Source organism: Lissotriton helveticus, chromosome 2_1 (genome assembly GCF_964261635.1).
Source record: "Lissotriton helveticus chromosome 2_1, aLisHel1.1, whole genome shotgun sequence".
Classification (NCBI taxonomy): domain Eukaryota; kingdom Metazoa; phylum Chordata; class Amphibia; order Caudata; family Salamandridae; genus Lissotriton; species Lissotriton helveticus.
The window spans coordinates 261,745,439-261,751,438 of record NC_136059.1 but is presented as its reverse complement, the minus strand read 5'-3'; the positions used below and the strand labels follow the sequence as shown (position 1 = coordinate 261,751,438).

Here is a 6,000-nt window from a genome sequence, read left to right as displayed (position 1 = left end):
TATAGAAAATTTGACCACAGTTTAGCTATTCAGAGTACTAACTATATTTTCTATGACACATTAAAACCCATCATTTTATTAATTATCTGCACTATGCTCCGTAGGAAATGCTTTCAATTTTACAACTAGCAACATGGCACTCAGGAGTGCCTTACATGTGTGATGAATGTAGAATGTTAGCAGTCTAGTTGTTCATTAGATCGCTGTGATGAAGCTACAGTAGAACACAGGAGAGTCAACTGACAGACTGCTGCTGCTGCTGGAGGTATGTATTGCTCAGCTTGGCAGACTTTTTTTCTTGGATGGATGATGAAAATATGTGTAAATTCACGGATTTTGCTTTCAGGAACAGGAATCATTATTTACATGAGAAAATAATAATGGGAAGTTGTTTTCTGTCAAAGGTGGTTAATTGTTTACTAGGACATCAGCAGCATTTTCACATGATGAAACCATACAGGAAGGGGGACAACACATTTTAGTCACAATATAAATCATGTATTACTGGTGGCATGCTAAGATTAGAAAATTTGGTGAGTTCTAAAGAGAACTCACCACATTTTCTAAATTTAGCATGCCACCAGTAATACATGATTTATATTATGACTAAAATGGGTTGTCCCCCTTCCTGTATGGTCGTTTGTCGCACTGAAAACAAGGGATTCAGTAGAATGCAGAGACTTATCACCTAAAATGCTGAAGGTAACCTCCTGCTAAAATAGTACCATGTTAAATGATAAATCTAACAAACAAATTTGTCAATTGCTCCCCACATTTTAAGGGCCTGAATTATAATAACGATATTGTCCAAAGGGAGAGCACTGCCTACATATGTGCCAAGACACTAATTCAGGGGGGACTCTGGAGCTTTAAAAGTAAAAAAATGGCTTTATTTCAACTTTCTCTCTCTTGAAATTGCCTCCATGTCAATGTAAGTAAATGGAGATTATCAATCTTGATTATCTTCCACTTTCCTATTTCCAAATGTTGGTATGTATGTTCCAGGGGGCTATCGACTGGGGTGGTCAGTAGTCTCCGGCCCAGCGGGTTACATATGGAATGTCACTCAAAGTGGCCTTTAGCCTCAGGGTTTCCTCCCCACACACACTACAATGGGGTGTCAAAGGTTCCCACCATTCTATGTTGGACTACACCCACAGCACCTACACCTAGGTGGCAGCCAACCTCCTCGCGCCACCTTGGTATTCAAAGGAGAGGACGTGGCTTTGTGCTAGAGCTGCTGTCTTTGGATCTGAGGAACCACGGTTCGAGTCTTGGCATTGGCTCAACACGGTGTGATTCTGGACAAATGTCTTATTAGCTTGCGCCCTTTAAAACTGCAAAAAAATGCATTTCAGTTCCCAATTCGGAGAAAGGGATTGGGCCATAGTAGACATAGAGTATGTCTCTGCAAGGTAATTTTGCATCTAAATGTAGCTTCTGTGAAGGTCAGCATGTCCTGGGTCTGCCTCAGGTGGATGGGGAGGGTGGTCCAGCCAAATGATGAGGCTGTGAAAGAACTTCAATGAGTCTCTTTGAAGTTACTTCAAAAGCAGTGAAGGGCGGTACTGCTGCAGATCTAAGATTTATAGTTTTCACTCTGATGGTGAGGGCAAAAAGAGAGAGCCCGATTAGGACCCGTCTCAACACTGCTTTTCAGAACTGCCGGTGCTGAGCACCAGCAGGACCCGGCCCATTTAAAGCCTTGCCTATAAGTCAATACATGCTGTAATTATAAGGCTACTTTTTATTTCGATGTTAAGAAAGTCAGAGGTGGGGGGAATGCAGTATTTAAATAATGAAGGGAAAGGTAGAGGAGGCTTCTCAGGCTGTTCGAGAAGTAGTACGAGCGATATCCTTCCTATCTATAGCAGAGGCCAGAGGGTTAAAACTTTTCTGCCCAAATTACGTTCCATTTTCCAATATATAGTGCAATCGGAGTCGCGCACAAAAATCCCAAAGTGCAGTTACTGTGATGTCACAGCAAAACTTTTAAAAGAAAATAGCAGTGCTCTGATGCCCTACAACAGTACAGTTGTGATGCCATATGTGTATATGTATAATATATATATTTTTTTTTATTTCCAATTTTTATTTCGGCCATTTGGCCATAAAAGATAAGCAATACACATATACAATCAGCACATTTACAATATAAAACATTGGAATAAGTATTACTAAAATACCTTAAAAACTGTAAATCTTAAATTTAAGTGGAAACCAGCGTTTTTAAAATGCGATTGCGGGTGTGCCAGACATTGGTAAAAAATGTTGCCAGAGCAAACACAGTAGGGCCTGAGACATCAGATTTTAAAATCCTGTACATTGGGGCATATTCCCTGCAGCCCATATTTCTTATTAGTGGCAGAAGCCAGTATTTCCTTGCGACCCTGTAAGCTGGGCAGGAAAGGGCCACGTGTAAATCAGTTTCCTCCGTGGCATCACAGGCCGGACACTGCTTGGTGGAAGGGGGTGAAGACCAGGAGCTAGTAAAAGATCGAAAGGGCAGCGTACCGTATCTCCATTGGAGGAAGAGCTTTCTGGCAAGCACTGGGGAAATGGCGTCCAGAGCCCCCTCAAACCTATATAGGTCCTTACTTTGTACAAATACAGAGGATAGTGACCCTTCAGTCTGACTATCTATATGTATAATATTGTATTTGCTGATACCGGGAAATATCATTGTATCGTATGTATAGGGCACGTATATAGCGCCTTACCTCTTGTCGAGGTCCTAAAGCACTCTTTAAGTGGTCGCGTAACTTGCTACCCAATCTTCTAGGGCATGGATGACGTCAAGGTTGTCGTTCGAAACCTGGATTTTTTTCGACACTTGCTTTTTAACTCGTGTCGGTTTTTGTCTCACACTTTGTTTATTTATTTGTGAACAGTGCCCTCTACTGGATAGTTGTTATAATACTATGGCAGAGACCTTGAACGTACATTTTGGAAAACTCATTTAGTTCATTCGTTTCTTCTCGTGTATTTAAGTATAAATATTGATGGAGGTTAATTAACCACTTGGCTGCTAAGGTACATCCCCCTCTTCCCATTGACTTTCCATTGAAATCAATGGAAACTCCATGACGAGTTACCCTTGTCATTAGCACTGAAGGGGTTAATAAGGTATCTGTTAATCCTGTTAATTGGCGCCGATCACACAGTCGTGCGCAGCCAGTTTTGCAGTTTTATATAGCGCGAAGTGGGCTAAGTGCCCGGGAGCGCTGTACACAATTTATTTGAGCGTCAGTTACATTACACAAGGATGGTTCCGTTTTTTGTAGGCACGGGGAGATTAAGGACCAAATTTAGAAATAAACCATGCAATAGACTGCAGCATGTGAAGTTGCTATGCTGTATTGAGTAAAAGGAAGAGAGCAGAACAGCAGAAGAGCCCAGGTTAACTAAGGTTTTGCCACTTTTTTATGCAAATTCTTTTTGGCATTTACTAAACCGCAGAAAGTCACTATGCGTGGCTTTGCGTGGTTTAGTAAATACAAAGTAACTGAAAGCAGTTCTGTCTTAAGGTACTTTGCATCAGGGAGGTGTTCCATGGCCACTCCCAGGCATCCACCCATGGTTATTGACGCAATCCCAGATTTTCTAAAGTGAGCAAACCTGGGAACATGCCAAAACTGTGGGCCTGATTCACAGAACTAACTTAAGACAAAATCCTAAACTTACTACCATTTTGGAATTCACAGAAGGCTCTTACTCATTTTGGTATTCACAGAAGGCACTTACTCATTTCGGTATTCACAGAAGTTAGGAGTCCTAACTTTAGGACTCCTGAATGCCTTCTGTGAATACCGAAAGTCTTAAAGTTAGGATTTTTCTCAGTTTAGGAGTCCTAAAGTTTGGGCTCCTAACTTCTGTGAATACCGAAATGAATAAATGCCTTCTGTGAATACCAAAATGTTAGTAAGTTTAGGATTTTGTCTTAAGTTAGTTCTGTGAATCTGGCCCGCTATGCCTACTTAAAGGCGTAACGTGGAGAACTTTCTTTATTTCTCCTTGTTGCTTTTTTTTTCTATGCATACTGCTTTTTTCAGCACAGGTAGAATGAGGAATATGCCACTAAGGATTATTTTTGTGCAGGAAGGTATCCTTCCTGTATAAAAAATAATTCTGCCAGTAACACAGGCCCCCTTGCACCGCGGTGCAAGCGTGCCTGCATCAGTGCTCGGCAGCACACAGTGTACCAGTGCTAGGAGACAGAAGAAGTACGCCATGTCTTAGTAAATATGGCACATTTCTTCTGTCTCCCTTTCACGCAACACAGCGCAGCAACTTTGCTTGTTGCCCTGTGTTGTGTGAAATGTTTGTAAATTTGCGCCCATGTCTACTAAGATGTGGTGCTGTTCTGCTTTCTCCCTGTGCTGGCACACTTTTGCTGCCATGTACCAGCGCAGACACACTTGCACAATAGTGAACGGGTGAGGCTGTCTGCGTTGTATTAAAAACTATGTTAAAAAGCAATTTCCTCTTAAATAGGCCTCTGGCGCATAACTATAAGCCATCTAATATGCTTTAATGATAACGGGTGACCGACATGTTTCATTGTCATTGAAAACTTTAGTCAACTTTATCAGGGCAAGAACACCAGATTGTCACCCGAAAGTGTAGGTGATCACAAAGTTATATGTTACATAACCCTTATTACATGTGCAGGTCAATCAAGCCTGTGAAAAGAGGAACAAAAAGTTTCTGAACTTATATTTACCGCGTAACCACCAGGTGAAGGCCTATCAGTGGTCAAAAAAGTTCAAGTGTTTAATCTTGTTCAGGTACATTGAACCCCCTAAAGCAATAAATGGCTCACTCAATAAGGGGCCCAGCCTCTGAACACATATTACTCTGTTTTGGTCATCCATGATTTAGAGAGTGAAGAAAGAACTCTTGAACTTTTTAGTGGACCTTTTTTCCTGATGCAGGTATGCATACACAAACTTTTGGCAAATACTGCTTTGGGAGCTACTCTCCATTGCATATTTTGGAGTGGTGGCCTCCTTTGTCCTGCATGTATAGGAAAGTGCCAACGATGATATATTAGCCAGATGGATGCACTTTTCGAAAGGATTCTGGTGACTATCTAAGTGAGGCACTTGCTATTTTTTACATGCTCTTTTTCTACATGTATTATCTGTCACAGTTTGACACTGTACCTATTTTATAGTGTAGCTTCCCAATGTATTAAAAAAACCCTTAGGATATGATGACTGCCCTTTAGTTTTGAAGTTGACAAGGGACCTGTATAACACAGATTGTACATTTTTTGGGGTGTTAGGAGAGCGGGGTTCTTGTTTTTGTGTACTGAGCTTGTGGCTGAGTCAAGTAGCTAGGGGAGTTGAGAGAAATACATTGGCATACAGAGCTCAGAGTCTGCACACTATAAACACATGTACTACGTACATAATGCAAAGAACACAATAATCCTCCTTCATTTATATTTTACCACTCTTGTCAATATTGTAGGAATCAGCCACTCACACTCCTCAATAGTGGCAATGATGATAACAGTGAATAGAAAGACTTGCCAGCCGGTTGGCTCTGTGCAATGCGGTACAGTACGGTGGCTTTGTGGCTCAAATCTACTCCTTGCCGAGCCACAAGCCACACGGGACACTTTCTTTTTGCCTGCATAGCCCTCCTGGTACCTGCTCGTGGTATCCTAATGCCCTGTGACGTGTGCTGCCCTTGTAGCCATAGGCGCTGTAAATGGGAGTGCTGGAACTCTGAAGGTGAATGAGTATTAAGGATGACTATTGTCATATTTGTCATGTGTTCAATGGCAGAGGTCAAGTGTCAGGCCAGTCTTCTGGCAAATTGCTGCCTATTCTTTCAACATGAGGATTTGTGTTGACTTTATTTATCTGATGGCAAAGTGAGACGAGATTGTAAAGTGAACTATGTGATAATTTTGCTGGTGTGAAAGGAAAGGATGCCATTTTTTTCTAACGCACAATGAAATGTAAATACCTATAACTGTACTGTACACAT

General features: G+C 41.5%; 1 protein-coding gene across 1 annotated transcript in view; it reads left to right on the top strand.

Moving 5' to 3' along the window:
- The first annotated feature begins 224 nt into the window (after nucleotides 1-224).
- The window catches only part of LOC144819308 (carbohydrate sulfotransferase 6-like), a 97,797-nt gene continuing 92,021 nt past the window's right edge, over nucleotides 225-6,000 (top strand). The window contains exon 1 of the mRNA XM_078677261.1: nucleotides 225-265. The gene's annotated coding sequence lies outside the window, so the exon portion shown is untranslated. The remainder of the gene's footprint in view (nucleotides 266-6,000) is intronic.